Source organism: Meles meles, chromosome 1, assembly GCF_922984935.1.
Source record: "Meles meles chromosome 1, mMelMel3.1 paternal haplotype, whole genome shotgun sequence".
Taxonomy (NCBI): domain Eukaryota; kingdom Metazoa; phylum Chordata; class Mammalia; order Carnivora; family Mustelidae; genus Meles; species Meles meles.
The window spans coordinates 80,684,324-80,701,133 of NC_060066.1; positions in this window are offsets into that span (position 1 = coordinate 80,684,324).

Genomic DNA, 16,810 nt, shown 5'->3' on the forward strand with positions numbered 1-16,810 from the left:
GTGGCAATCCTCTGTAGTACCCTTTTCCCTCAAGTTTTTGAGCCTATGAAATGAGAAAGGGAGCACCTTATCTCACATAAGCCATTTCACACTTGGATTTCTTGAGCCAAAACTTGCTTTTTCCAACCTCCACTCATTTGATGACGAACAGAAGAATTCTAATTCCCACTCCACACAGCAGTTTTTAAAATGTTGGTAGATGGTGATTATGCACCGCACTTCCCCCACACACCCATCCCTGCCAACAAACATGTGTCTTGAAGTATAAATATCTCAGATTGCTTCTAGTACTTTTTTAATTTGTTGAGGGGCAATCTTTTTCCCTTTCTTTCTTTCTTTCTATCTCTTTTTTTTCTTTTTTGACCACTCAGCATTCTTCCTCCAGACACACTCCAGTCTGATCGGTCCCCAGGCCACTGACATTCACAGAGTCTACGCCACATCCATGCCATCACTGCCTGGCACGAGAGGCAGGTGTGTCTCCTCATGTACTTGAACTTCCGCCGGGTCCTCCAGAGAGCAGAGACAAGAATCCAAAACCAAATTCTTCGTTAGCCAATAAATTCTTCAGTAAATCCACCCCAGGATAGAAAAGACATCTTGGGCAGCTTCCTGGAGACTTGTATGAACTTAAATCATCCCCCTCCCCCATCTCCTTCATAAGAACAGGCGGATACTCACCACATGCTATGTTGCTTTGATATTCATGCTTTGCGTCTAAGGGCAACAGTGTGCATTTAGTCCTAAATTTTACCATGTTTGACTCAATCAACCCTTCTTGTGTGTGAAGATCACTTTTTAATTTTGGCTTTCTGGTTGCTGTGTCACCTGCCCATCAGGCAGGCATAATTAATCCACTTTCTCCTACCACATACCCCCTCTCCCCAGAGGACACTACTTACAGGGTGAGAAACCTCCACGTGATCGTCCAAGCTCACCAGAGACAATAGATATTTAAGTTCAGTCAACATTGTTGAGTGTTTGAGCCAGGCCCACAGGCAGGGGAAGGAAATGCAGACAGAAAGAGACAACAATCCATGTATTTGGGGACACCTGTTGGGGTCTTCCACAGGCTACCAACATGGACACGAAGAACTCAAATGTGGGGCCTGGGACTGAGGCTCTGGAGCACGGTGACGACAGCCATCCATGTGATGGAGACCGTCCAGGGAGGCCTGAGTGAGGGGAGGGCAATGGACTGGAGCCTTGACCAATGAGAAGGAGCTCAGTGGGCAGGGCTGGGGACTAGGGAGACAAGACAAACCTGCAGGCAATGGGTTTTTAAATGATGCAAGTGACAGAACTATTTTTTGTTTGTTTGGGGATATCCTTCTCCCTTCTGGAAACTCTACTGAGTCGCAGTCCATAACCTAACTGTCCTCTCACAATCCTTTCCTCAACCGCAAGTGGTTTGTTTCACTGCTGTCTTTTCAACTGGGACTTTATAATAAAGGTATTTCTTTTCTATGGGAAAACGTAAAGCAAGACCACGCCCCGTTTACAAGTCAGGGGCGAACTGCTACCCCATCTGCCACAGTCAGACCCCTGGAGGTGTGGGCCTGAGCTGGGGGACCAGCCACACAGAGGCCTTTCAGAACTTTCTGGATTTTGTCCCACCCCTTGCGGGGTGCCCACTCCGCTTTCATTTTCTATGTGGCCCTTTATTTCCTCTGAACATGGACTGAGAAGCTGGGCTTGGGTTCTGAGTGTGTGCTTGTCCAATACGGAAGTCCTTCAGCAGAAAAAGTGCTCTCCGACTCCCGGTGGTGCTTTTGTTGATAAACAGGCTTGTCACAGTTTTGCCCTTGAATTCAGTCTCTAGTTTCTGCTTGAAATGATGAATGGTTGCGGGAGCCAGAGCTGAGGAACTCTCCCCCAACCTTCTCTTCTACTGGAAGTCCCTGGGCTCCCAGCACCATCGTCCCAGCCACACAGAACCAAAAGGCAGTGCAATGAAGAGCGACGGGTTTGTAGTTCACGGTGCTCTTCCTCTGTGGGGAACGGGGAGAGGGTTGTGGATAGGGACTACATCTCACTCTGTTTGGTTTCCTCAGCACCGTGCATAGCCCTCAAGCATACACCAGGTGCCTAATATTAATAAATATTAAATAAGAGAATAACAGGATGAATGGACAGATGGCACAGTTTCCTGATCTCAAAAGGAGATTGCTCTAATTAAATAAAATTTTAACAGTAATTCAGACCTGAGATTCTAGGCTTCTACCATTTTCTAAAATAAATGAGGGCACTGACAGGCATATTTACTTGAATACCAGGCAAATGCTTGAAAAGGTAGGCCAGATCTGAGAATCCCAGGAACCCGTGGAGTACAGAGGACCCAGATGCTTCTCATCAGCTCACCGATGTTTCAAGCACAGTGCTAAGTGCCAGAATCCCATCTATATAACCTAGAACATCACAGCTCACAGGCCTGTGTTTTACGGATACGGACAGTGAGGCTGAAGAAAGTGCCATGACTTGTCCAAGGTCACATAGCTAGTACGTTGGACTGAATTTACTGCTGCTTACTCATGAAAGGTGATCATTCACATTTAAGGCAGAAAACTGACAGGCATCAGCCTGAGCCAGAATAGGCCTAATGGATTCAATGAACGCTAGGCTTTCTGTCTTGCAATGAAGACCCAGCGAGTCTATAACATGGGGAGCCAAAGATGAACTGAAAGAGATCACTGCTCTAAGACCAACAAGCGCTAGCTTATAATGCCAGTCCTACTTTCCCAGTGCTCCGGGTCCTCACTGACTATAGAGCTGCCTATGCCCCCAGCACTCACTGAATTCAGCTTACAGGTAGCTTCCATTGGATCAGGAGGTAAGAGGGCCTTTGGAATTATCATCGCATGTCTTCCGAACTTCAGATGGAGCTAGCGTTTCACAGCTCCAAGGGCTCATCCCTATGAGGGCTCACCTCCCAGTATCAACTGCTGGCGATCTGAAACACCGTTACTGAACGTCTGCAGGTCTGTGCACAAAATGAACAGTGCACTGGTAGAGGAACCTTTATTTTTCTGGTGAATTTTTAACACCATTGAGGTGGAGAGAATGAAAAACTAGGGGGCTTTCGACCTGTGAAGCTCTTCTATCTAGACACTGCAAACCACCCCTGCCAGACCTCCTCCCCTACACCAGCAGTGGTGGCGGGGCACAAAGGAGGCACTTATTTCAAGTGGCTAAAGGAACAAATGTTATGGAAGATCATCTGGCCTGCCCACGAACTACCCCTGGAGGTACCCAACTAGAGGTTTTTTCCCACTTCGCAACAAACTTACATAAAACACCGCATAAAGCAAGATGATGCAGGGACTTCACACCAGTACCTGTCTTTTTCTTTTTCGTTTTCCTTTTCCCTTTCCTTTCCTTTTCTTCTCAAAACAAGTCACCAAGTTAATAGTAACATCTTATACTGGTCCACTTGGGAGACTTCCAAAGTGCGAGCCCTAAATTGTCTCATGTAGCCTGGGCTGTTTATTTTAGACACTTCTCCTCCCATGAATCATCCACCACATTACCATTTCGTAATGCTGAGGAAAGAGAAGCAATCATAGCTCGTGCCCATCTAGGCACATTACACAATTCATACATGGTGCAATCACGAAATGGGATTTACTCAGTCTGCGGCACTGATGTTGATGTGGCTCAAACCTAATTTTCTAGAGGACAGCACAATTCTCATTGATTTGGGAAGATGTGTTCACATTGTCTTGCTTTGCAGACTAGCTCCTCCAGAGCCCAGGCAAAAACAACCTCAAAACATTAAAACACCAGTGAGGACAGTACAAGCTCTCTCTTCTTTCTTAAAAGCATGGGAATGACCTCACCGCCATGCAGGCCACATTCTGACATGATAGGAAATCATGTAACATGGCCCTACCATATGGTGCTGAGTAATCAGAAATGTATAAAAGGATTCCATTATCGGCCCCAAATAATTTACCTCTCTGCTCAACTGCAAAAATTTGGCATTTCATGTACACTAAAGTGAAATTTCCCTGAGAAACTACTGAATTTACTGTACATGGCTTAAGGGCCTAAGCAATTTCACCACAGCTATATAAGGGTCCCCTTTCATAAAAATTTTTATCTGTGTTTGTTTCTGTGCTTCCCTGCACAATCTCTAAAATGTAATGCGAAGTTTATCCATACAGTTGCCAAATATTGATCAGGTGTCATGTTTGCAAAATATTCTTTTTATATGGAAAAGACATGGGTGAAAAGGCTCTTGCCCTCAAGGAGCTCACAGCCTCGAAGGCGAAAGTAAGACACAAAACATATCCACTCTAAAAAAGACAGCCTCTTCAATAAATGGTGCTGGGAAAACTGGACAGCTATATGTAGAAGAATGAAACTCGACCATTCTCTTACACTGTACACAAAGATAAACTCGAAATGGATAAAAGACCTCAACGTGAGACAGGAATCTATCAGAATCCTAGAGGAGAACTTAGGCAGTAACCTCTTCGATATCAGCCACAGCAACTTCTTTCAAGATATGTCTCCAAAGGCCAAGGAAACAAAAGCGAAAATGAACTTTTGGGACTTCATCCAGATCAAAAGCTTCTGCACAGAAAAGGAAACAGTCAACAAAACAAAAAGGCAACCCACGGAACGGGAGAAGATATTTGCAAATGACAGTACAGACAAAAGGTTGATATCCAGGGTCTATAAAGAACTCCTCAAACTCAACACACACAAAACAGATAATCATATCAAAAAATGGGCAGAAGATATGAACAGACACTTCTCCAATGAAGACATACAAATGGCTATCAGACGCATGAAAAAATGCTCATCATCACTAGCCATCAGGGAGATTCAAATGAAAACTCATTGAGATATCACCTTACACCAGTTAGAATGGCCAAAATTAGCAAGACAGGAAACAACGTGTGCTGGAGAGGATGTGGAGAAAGGGGAACCCTCTTACACTGTTGGTGGGAATGCAAGTTAGTGCAGCCACTTTGGAGAACAGTGTGGAGATTCTGCAGGAAATTAAAAATAGAGCTTCCCTATGACCCTGCAATTGTCCTACTGGGTATTTACCCCAAAGATACAGATGTAGTGAAAAGAAGAGCCATCTGTACCCCAATGTTTATTGCAGCAATGGCCACGGCTGCCAAACTGTGGAAAGAACCAAGATGCCCTTCAACGGACGAATGGATAAGGAAGATGTGGTCCATATACATGATGGAGTATTATGCCTCCATCAGAAAGGATGAATACCCAACTTTTTTGTAGCAACATGGATGGGACTGGAAGGGATTATGCTGAGTGAAATAAGTCAAGTAGACAGAGTCAAGTATCATATGGTTTCACTTATTTGTGGAGCATAACAAAGAACATGGAGGACATGGAGAGATGGAGAGGAGAAGGGAGTTGTGGGAAACTGGAAGGGGAGATGAACCATGAGAGACTATGGACTCTGAAAAAGAAGCTGAGGGTTTTGAAGGAGCAGGGGGTGGGAGGTTGGGGAACCAGGTGGTGGGTAATAGGGAGGGCATGTATTGCATGGAGCCCTGGTTGTGGTGCGAAAACAATGAATAATGTTACGCTGAAAAGAAATTTAAAAAAAAAAAAGTAAAGTACTAAAATAAAAAAAAAAATCCACTCTGATAAAGAGTATCATTGGTGAAAAATATAGTAAGAACAGAGAAGGACAGAGCCTAGGATGAGGATCGATTTACAGGAAGACTTTTGAGAGGGGGGGAAATCATGTGTATAACTGCGTACTAGACACTAGTCATTATGTATTACTATAGATGAACAAAAAGTGTCAGTCTGCATAAAAATCAGAGAGTTATTGTGGGTAGGGATTTTAGGGATCATTCATCCAAAACCTTCTTTCTCAGTCAAGAAAAGGTAGGTTCAGAGAAGTCAAGTAAGTAGTTCAAGGACACACAGGTCTTCTGACTAACCTGATAGGAGATCCCACGTGTTCCTACAGGATGTTAAGACTCCCCGATGCACAGCCTATCACAGCTCCCTCTCTTTTACCTGCCTGCCGGTAACTCGATTCAGCACAAGCGACGCAGCCAAGAAGAGCACAGAGTTTCACCAAGCCTGTGCTTCATGTTTTAGGTTCTTTCGAAGTACAGACAGTTTGTCTCTCATTCCATCTGGAATAAAAGAGCACCAAAAAGCGAGTTGTGTTCATGACATTGCCTGCATCATTATATAGTAATGACTGACTAGGTAAAAGCTGATAATACATTAAGGTGACACGGTATCTGGATTGAGCTCCCCACCACCACTCCTGCCACAGTGAAAATGAAGTAAAAATATATAGACAGATAAAGAAAAGACCCTAATTTCACAGTACAGTAGATGTTAGGACAAGAAATGAACTTATATGTAGGAGGTCAATCTCATCTTATGGTCAGGGAATATTAATTTGCTGATATGCTTTATGCTGGAGAGTTTAAAGGAAAATTGGCATAAACGGTACCACAAAATTTCAGCCTCTCTTAAGAGGCCGAGCCAAAACAGTAAAAAGGAAACTGTTTGAGCCACCATATTTTATTACACAAAGGGCTGAATCAGAAAACTGAAACATTAATAAAATATTTTCTACATGGATTTTGCTGATGAAATAACTAGCTTCATACTTTTATGAAGATCTGATATGTTACAGTCACATTTAAGGGCAGTGAGTCCCTTTTTGTTAATACTAATAGGGATGGTTTAATTACACCCATAAGTCCCAAGATATTGCTACAATACACCAGCTGGGGACTGAAGTACCCACTCTCCACCAGATTCCTAGATTATCTGATGTCTGCCACGTAAATCCCATCAGCTTTGATTCAGGTACTTGTAGGAAGGGGCTTAGGCAATATATCTTTTGCCTTATTCATAATGAAAAATAATCACAATGGATGCATCGATTTACTTAACCTCATTCACTTTCTGGGGTATAGTTACCTACTTCCCAGGGAGAAGAAGTTAGCTTATGAACATGCTGTCAGAACACAGAGTGAGAGCAGACACAGCCCAAATACCCCAATGCTTTCATCATCAGAAGACTTGGCCCTCCTTGGGGTAAGGGAATGATCTCATTAAGTGATAAAAGCCTGCTAGGCCAATGGATAGCAATTCACAAGATGAAAAAATCCACCCTCCCCCCTGACAAAATGGCTTTCCTGAAATAGAACTGGGATAACCAAGAATGCTTCAAAGATACGGTACAATGAGTATCCATCGTGCAGCATGTGTCTGCCTGACAAACACATTTCCCAACCCAGTGGCAGACCATGTAGTTTACCAGGGAACTCACCTCAGCTCTATACAGACCTGGGCCCAGAGCTGACCGACGGACATGAATCCTACCTCCCCAACTGTGACCACAGGGACAGACTCAGGAATGAAAACAAGTTCACCAAGATCCAGATAAAGGCCATTCTGTGGATCTGTGAGGGAAAAGTCCTCTCTACTTCTGCTAGGGCCCAGGCTAGTAGGATGTAAGCCTAGACTATTGGCAGCCATCTTTGCCACTATTTTGGGAGAACCCACTAACAAAGCCAATGACATGGAAAACGCAGGCCAAGGAATTAACCTTTAGACCAAAGTCATACTAAGCTACATTCTTGTCACTGACAACCTGAACTGTTCTCACATCAGCAAAACTTAAAATTCATCTTCTAAGTTAAGATGGTAGCTGGCGGGGCGCCTGGGTGGCTCAGTGGGTTAAAGCCTCTGCCTTCGGCTCAGGTCATGATCTCACGGTCCTGGGATCAAGCCCCGCATCGGGCTCTCTGCTCTGCGGGGAGCCTGCTTCCTCCTCTCTCTCTGCCTGCCTCTCTGCCTAGTTGTGATTTCTCTCTGTCAAATAAATAAAATATTAAAAAAAAAAGATGGTAGCTGGCACGTGACGTGTCCTCTACTAACCCTCCATCAAAATAAAAAGAATGTACACAAAGAAAGGGAAAATCCAGTACTTAAGTACCTGTACCAGAGAATTAAAGGAAAAGGCCAAAAGATAAAGCTAGATGTTTCACTGACAGGTCTCTCTAAAAAAACAAACCCCAGCCTAGATCTACTCTACTCCTTGAACCAGAACAGCATAAGGCCATGCTGTACAATATGGCAGCCATGAGCTCACAGGGCTATTCAAACTGAAATTAAATAATGTTAAAATTTTTTTTAAAAATCAGTTTCTCAGTCACACTAGCTGCATTTCAAATGCTCAATAGCCATGCATGGCTAGTGGCTACTATACTGGACAGTGCAGATACAGAACATTCCCATCCATCATCCGCAAGGGCTCCACTGGAGGATGCTGGCAGGAATCCTGCCCATTTCCCATGTGAGATGCAGTCACTATATTAACCAGAAAATCAAGCTGCCACCAAAGATTGATGAAGAGAGATATCCATCAAATAATTATTTATACTAAAGAAGGATGAAAAACACCTTAAACATGCAAAGGAAAAGTTTAAGGATGATTCAGGTCTGTAAAGAAATCTGTTAAAAAGGATACTTAGAGAGTGATTCTTAAAGAGATATGGGAACAAGGGGAGTGGTCCTTTTATTTTTTTTAACAGAAAATAGGTCATTGACCATATGGATTCCACAAAGCAAAACGTTTGTAGCCAAAAGAATAGGAGACATAAGCATATTGCTCATTTTTTTCCCTCTTTTTTTTTAGTTTTTCAGCATAACAGTATTCATTGTTTGTTGCACAACACCCAGTGCACCATGCAAAACGTGCCCTCCCTATTACCCACCACCTGTTCCCCCAACCTCCCACCTCTGACCCTTCAAAACCCTCAGATTGTTTTTCAGAGTCCATAGTCTCTTATGGTTCGCCTCCCCTTCCAATTTTTTTTTTTAATAAACATATAATGTATTTTTATCCCCAGGGGTACAGGTCTGTGAATCGCCAGGTTTACACTTCACAGCACTCACGATAGCACATACCCTCCCCAATGTCCATAACCCCCTCCCCCTCTCCCAACCCCACCTCCTCCCCGCAACCCCCAGTTTGTTTTGTGAGATTAAGAGTCATTTATGGTTTGTCTCCCTCCCAATCCCATCTTGTTTCATTTATTCTTCTCCTATCGCACTAACCCCCCATGGAGAAAGACAACTATCATATGATCTCCCTGATATGAGGACATGGAGAAGCAATATTGCTCATTTTTTAATGCATTCTCTGCACCAACCAATGAGCTACATGCTTCATGTACATTATCTGGTTTAATCAAGAATATATGAGATAAAAGAGATAATATCCATATTTCTATTTCATAGGTGAGAAAAATAAGACTCATCAAGAATACATAAAAGAAGAAGACTGGATAGAAACCCATATTCATCTGACCTCAATCTCTAGCCTGTTTATCTCTGTAATTCAAAACATTAACAGAGACTGCTTCTGGGTAGAAATATTATAAGTGACTTTTTTTTTCATATTTCTTGTGTGTTTTCCAAATTCAGTAAACAAGGGATTATTTCTGAAGAAAAAAAAAATCTGGAAGAAAAATACATTGAACCTGTTTACAGCCACTACATGGTTAAAAGGAGGCTATTGTATGCAATGGATCAGTGCTGAAAACGGGTTAATTATGAACACCAGGAGCTTTCATATTCTGCTGAAACTTCTGTTCAAATCTGATTTCTCAAAGTATATTGCTAGATGTTAATGAAAACCCAAGAGACACACACATTCAGGAGATGGGTAGCCAATAAATTTTCTGTTGTTTTTATAGTGAACGACTTTTTTATATCCTAACATTTTTATGCCAGCTGTGAAAAAGATAAATATTTATGACATTCACCCAACTCCACAGTAACTACTAAGTTGCTTGTGTTCTCACTCTCGTTTGAAATGTGCATATTTCAGAGGCTGGGAGTCAAGGCTCAACCCTAAAGGAGAACGCCATGGAACGCTGTCATTTACAGACACTAGACCCACTCATCGGACTTACTACGGGGACTTGCCTGGGCAGCAGGACGTCACAGGCTTCACCAAGGCAGCTGTAGGGCCAGTCACACATAAATCTCAGTGCTGCCCAGCAAACAGTGAGCAACACACTCGGATTGCCACGAACACCGGTTTTACTGAAGGTTTACCCTGTATCAGAAGCATTTAATCAAGAACAACAGAAGAGGTGATTGAGGAAACACACAGAAATAAACGAGGACCAATTCTTACCATCCAACTGTCTTACAGAAAATTTTCCTTACTAAAAATGGCCCGATTTACCCCTTGGTATATTTATTGAACTTCCATTTGAGAGCGATCTATGTAGTCATAACTTAATAATTATCAAGAATGGGCCAGAATCCACCAATGAGGGGGTTCATGAGTCAAAACCAGCCCACGGGCAAGTTATCTTTAGCCTACAAATGTTATTTTTATGTTGTTGTCCTTGTGTAACTGATTTCATCCACGTTTTTAAACTGATGGATTTCACATTTAAAAAACAGATTTCTTGGTATGCCTGGGTGGCTCAGTCAGTTAAGTATCTGTCTTTGACTCAAGTCATGACCCCAGGGTCCTGGGGTCGAGTCCTGTACAAGGCTCCTTGCTCAGTTCTTCTCCCTCTGCCTGCCACTCTCCCTGCTCCTGTGCCCGCTAGCTCACTCTCTCTCTCTCTCTCAATCTGGCAAATAAATAAATAAATAAGTCTTTTTAAACGTTTCTAACTTTTCTCAAGCTGAAAACTTGGCTACTTTTGTCTAGCACTCTCTTATGGCAACCCTTGGTTGGAGCTAACCAAGTAGCTAACCCAGGACCCCCCAACACCTCCCCTGGATTGTTCCACTCAGCAATGTCAACTATGCAGTCTTTGTGGGCACCTGGGCTTTCAGGTATGGTCACAGGAGGCCACTGAGAGACCATTAAAACACACCGTACCTGCCACATACCCATTCTCATTTCACCTAAATAAATATAACCCCATTTCTCCTTAGACTGCCCGTTCACCCCGGGGAAGAGGAGAAGGGTGAGATCTGAGCAGAAGGGCACACAAAGAAAAGGCTGTTTCACCACCAGCCACAATCTCAAGGCTAATATGGCGACCAGGTACTACCTTCACGGCCTCACCTTCCCCGGCTCTGGCCGGCTCATACCAGCTCATTCAGGTTTCACCATACATGGAGGTTCTCATCTCTACCTTTAACATGGTCCCCTGACCTAGAACGTGCCTCCTCCATGCATTTGTGGATTTGTGTCTTCCCTGGTAGACAACAGCTGCTGTCACCTTCACCCAGCACAATCCCTGAAACATATTTACAATAAGAACAACCCACCAGCAAAGCCCACCTTTTGGTGGCCTTGAATTTGAAGTTCACCTTCAAATTACTTAGCTGGGGGCTGGCAAAATTCATCCCTCAGCTAATTCTACTTTTTTTGTTGTTGTATTTAGCCACTGTGTTGTCATCTGTGTATCTGGGCTTCACACACCAATCCTCGATCTTGAGAAGAAAGCCTATCTTTTGTGGCCATTTCCACGGAGTGCACCATTGTGCCAATACCCTGCAAGGGCGCAGTGAACACTGGGTAAATGAGTGACAGGACAGAGCACAGAGTACTTCCCCATAAACCATTGACCCTTGTAATGGACACAGAGGTAACTATCCTCCTCACCATCACCCTCATCATTGCTATCACCCTTGCCACCAGCACACCATCTCCATGTGCTAAGAGAGCAGAGACCCAGGGCACACAGCTTGAGACAAGGCAGCCAGGGCCCAAATGCCTCTGTGTCTAATGTCGCTGCAGTGCCGCCAAAGGGGTGGAAGGGACCAGCATCCCAAGGACCGCGATTACTCAATGGGCTGCCGCCTACTTTTTCACACCCTCCCAATTTGAAAACAAAATGAACGCAACTGCTGGTTTAGATCACATCCAAGGGAGAGTTGCTATCCTATCAGCAACCTGCACTACACCTGGCAGAGAGCTAGTTGAATAACGGACACATAATTCAATGCTGACGTCTTTACCTACAGGACATATCTCGTATCTTCTTCCTCTGGAATTTTCTATAAGTTATGGATTAATAAACTTTCCCTAAGAATGCAGCCTTACTAATCTTGCAAAATACTCAGAAAAAGAAAACATTTTATTATGCCCATGTACCGTGAATTATGATAAGCAAAGTACCATGTGTGCTGACAAGAAATAAAGTTGCTCTCTGCAGCAAATTGTATTTGTGATCTGGTTGTTTCCTCTCCAGTCAGATTTGGAGTAAACAAAATAACAACCTGTGCCTATCTGGATCTGTGAAGACAATAGGGTCTGTGAAGACAATAGGGGCCACAAAGGTCACAGCCAACTGCAACCCAGTTTCCCAGGAAAGAAAGAGAAAATTAGCACATGGTGGCATTTCTTCAAGCCCCTCCTCTTAAAGCCAGGAAAGCAAGCAAGCAAGCAAGCAAGCAAGCAGAGGCACAGAGAGAAGAGGTCTGTCATCAGTCAACTACTAAATTCTCTTCATGATACTGAAGCCTGCCCTTTCAAAGGGAATAGCTGTGTGGCTTCAAGTAATCTACTTTACTTGTCTGAAGGTGGAGGGGTGAGGAAGAAAGGATGGTTGATGGGCACCAGGCACATTTCTAATTGTGTTGCCGCTCTCCCTATGGGTCTGATTGTGGCTGAACAATTAGAACAAAAGCATGAGTAAGAATTCATTTTCCAGTGGAGGCTCCAAGCATTCAGGGAATTGCCCACACCATGGACCTAGTTATTACTCAAACCTTGGTCTGATGGTCTGGAAAATGGGGATGGTGACACCCATCCTGTCTGTCTGATAAGATCAGAAGCTGAATAGTTTTTGCATGACTGTGAGTACGTGCGTGTGGATGTGCAACTGTGCGTGTCTGTGTGAAATGCTACAAAAGGATAAGATGACCACAGCTGGAGGGCAGATTTACCTGTATGTTCACTCACCAGCTGGCTTCCTTCATTCTGACACTTCAACATTGGAAGTCACCCAAGCTTCAGACCAAAGCAGCATGGACTGCAAAGGGAACTCAAGTAGCAGCAGCTCCACTGAGAAGCTCTTGGTGACCCCGCGACACATGGGCCAGCTCTCCAACCTCAATGAATTCTCCCCATCTATAGACTGAGTGGGCTGTTAGGCCAGTCTACCGAGGAAACCCGCTCTGGCATTCGGTGATCCTGGAATGGCTGTACTGCCTACCAGGAGCACTGGCCTAGAGCTCCCTATAATCAGGCCACATTTCCACTCCTTCTCCTTCTGTCATGTTGAAATACATGTTCACAATCCAAATTTCCTGGGTATGATGTTTTCGGAATGCAGATTTTATTCTGCAGTTTAGAAAGGCAGCATGTCGCATGTCGCATGTCACACACTTAGCTTTTAGGTATCTGGACTACCCCTAGCTAGGTTCCTCTCTCCGTAATCAAGTTCATCAAGACCTCTTGAGCCGTATGTATGACTGTTCACACTCAGGGGGATCAACAGACATGATAAGTAGTCTTGTGTCCATTCAGATCAGATCAGTTCTTGCCATGCGATGAATTATAAAAAAATACTGGGACTTTTCAGAGTCCTCTAGATTTGGGAACTGCAGAAAAGGGACTGTCACTGTTCTACTCACCAGGGTACTTGGCACAGACGTAGCTCCCCCTGGCAAGATAGAAATTCAATGCCAGGGGTCCCTCTCACAGTTCGGCAAGGGAGGTTGGATGGGACAGCATGGGAGGGCAGCTTAGAGGAGGAGCATGGCTTTACTTCACGTTCTGAAGCTCTACAATATTAGTGAACACTTTTGTAAGAGACTAGTCTCCCTGGCATCAGAACTAGTCCTTTGCCTGTTTCTCTCTGATCCACTCCAGGCCCCTTCCCCTGCACTGCTGGGTGTGGCAGGAAGCTGAGCCCAAGTCCCATTCCCAGGCTCCCTGGCCAAATGACTTCCAGTTAGGGTCAATCAATGGGAATGCCGGGCAGGAGACAGGAAGAAAGGAGGAGGGGTAGAAACTAGGGTATCTATCTCCCTCTCTCCCTCTCTGCTTCAAGGTGGCATCCTGGGCAGTGGCCCAGTCTCCTCAATGGATCAGGAGCCAGACTGGCCCCAGGTCTTGTTCCTCAGACGAAACAGAGTGCCTAACCAGTGAAGTTCTTTGCTTCACCGCACACTCCAAAACTAGAGACAGCTCTCAAAGACCCTGCCACTGGAACAAGGTGACTGACTGCTACAAGGTTTGAGCAAGTCCTTGGAGCCCCATTCCTCACTTCTGCATTCCCATTGGTCCACTGGGACAAAGGGCATCCCCTGCTCTGTCATCTGTGACAGGAGGGTGGAGGCTGTTCTGGACATCAAATGAGAGCATGCAAGGTAGCATGCAAGGTACCTAGTTTTTTTTTTTTTTTTTTTTTTGGGGGGGGGGACTCTTTAGCAGGTTCCATACCCAGCACTGAGCCTGATGCAGGACTCGATCTCACAACCCTGAGATCATTACCTGAACTGAATCAAGAGTCGTATGCTTAACCAACTGAGTTAGGCAGGTGCCCCAGGCACCTAACACTTTGTAAGCAGTCAGTGAGCACCATTTTTTCTCCTCCCTTCCTAATCCCCCACCATCCAGAGCAAGAAATACAGGTGGGATATGATGAAAACTAATACATAATTAGAAAATATAGTTTTTAGAGATAGCATTTATAAGAGCAACTACAGAAACATAAAGCACCCAGAAATAAATCTAGTAAGAGTGCATAACTTCATGAAGAAAATTACAATCTATATTGAAAGACATTAAGAACCAAAAAATGGAGAGAAGTAGCATGTTTATGGCTGGAAGGACTCAGTATCATAATGATATCATCTCCCCGAATTAGACTATAAATTCAATGTAACTCCAATCAAATCTCAAGAGTATTTTTGTGTAACTTTGAAAGTATAAAATGAATATGAAGATAAAAAGCCAAAAAAAGAAAAAGCACCAAGACATTTCTGAAGAAGGACATTATGGGGATCTGTCCTGCCAAATACCAAGATTTACTATAAAGTTATAATAATAAAGAAATGTAGTCTGGGCAAAGAGTAGACAAAATATACACCTAGAAACTGACCCTAAATGCCTTGATGACTCTTTTCTATACGGAAGAAAATTAGGAATAAAATAAATTGCTACCTCACACCATACATACTCTCTCTCTCTCCACGTGGATTACAGAACTTAATGTGAAAGGCAAAACAATAAAACTTTTAGAAGATAATAAAGGAGAATATCTTTAGGACATCAGGATTAAAAAAAAAGACTTTCTTAAACAAGACATAAAAAGTACTAACCATCAATGAAAAGATTGATAAATTCAACCACATTAAAATTACTAAGTTAGATAGCAGAAGGTTGGCAAGACCCCAACTTCTATGTGGCTTATAAATCTATTCAGTTTCCCAAAGGAATAAATCACAGTAACCTTTTTGCATTCACTATGTTCTAAAAATACATACCAGAGCTCAGATTCAGCATATGGTTGACCCATCTTTGACTTCATCCACAAGTGGATTACCGGCACTTCTGGTTTAATTTTAATGTCTGAATGGTTGTGTTCTATATTTAGAACTTTTGTGAGCATGCATATAATTTTGCTCAGAATGTGTCCTCCAATTCAAGACAAGCACCGCCATGTGCCGTCCTCCTAGCCCATGGGCATCTGTAGGCAATCATGTGGGCATGGCAGTCTATGGCATTTCTTCCTGACCCTCCGTGTGCTGTCTGCATTGTTGAAGGTCATTCGAACCCAAAGCTGATCCCCATTCTATCTCTTGGAATTTTACTCGTGCTCCCAAAATTACTCAGAGAAATCAGTACTGGTGAAATCAGAGGAAGAAAATCATGCGGGTGGACTGTCAGCCATGATCAACATCCAGCCCCATGGGAAAAGCTAATCTACCATCTCCCATACAACCACGATTTCATATGAAATAAAAGTCTCCCCCCACTGAGACTATGGGTCTCCCACTTTATTCATCCTTTCATTCTTTCTACCATGTATCCCTCAGCAATATTCCAACATTCACTGCACGCTGACATGTAAACAGGAGTAATTCAGGAATACAGGCTAGGATAACATAAAAGGAAAATATGACATAAGTTTCAGATGGAGATTTTTCAAGATGTCCCTTACATATATCAAGAGAGATTCTTGTGTTGGCATGACTGTACCTAAGGTCATACCCTGCTACTGGCAGTAAGTTATTTCTTGGGGCCCTAAGTATAAACCTTCAAAGTACTTGGTGTCTGGGTACTGAGTAATTAATTACATTGTAATTTACAAATATCCTTTTTGATTGAAAGCACTTGGAGTTATTTTTCCTGTAATGGAAGTAGATAGCTGTTTTACTGAATCACCTATTTTAATAGGGCAGATTTGGGCAAGTAGTTATCATTAATGACTCCAAAAGATGTCAAGAAAACATGAAAAGGACTTATAGTCAGTAGTTGTTACTATTCACTTACAGATCCGGATTATAAAACAAAACAAAAATGAAACAAAAAAAGTTTTCAAGATCTCTGATCACAAAGAATTTCAATACTGTTAATGAAAAATAATTACTTTTCCCCAATCTTCGTTACCACGTAAACTTAATATACTCCATGAGAGTGCACACATTTAGTTAAATTCAATTCAGCAGAAATTTATCGAGCATCTACTACATTCCAAATACTGTTAAAAGGAGAAGTCATACTTCCTTCTTCTGAAGAGCTTATAAACATCCTTTATTCCAGGAACAGAACAACAATTCCTGGACAGAACAACAATTTCTTTATTATCTCTGTAGTGACAAGCTAGAAACTGAATGGGAATTCAAAGGAATTCTT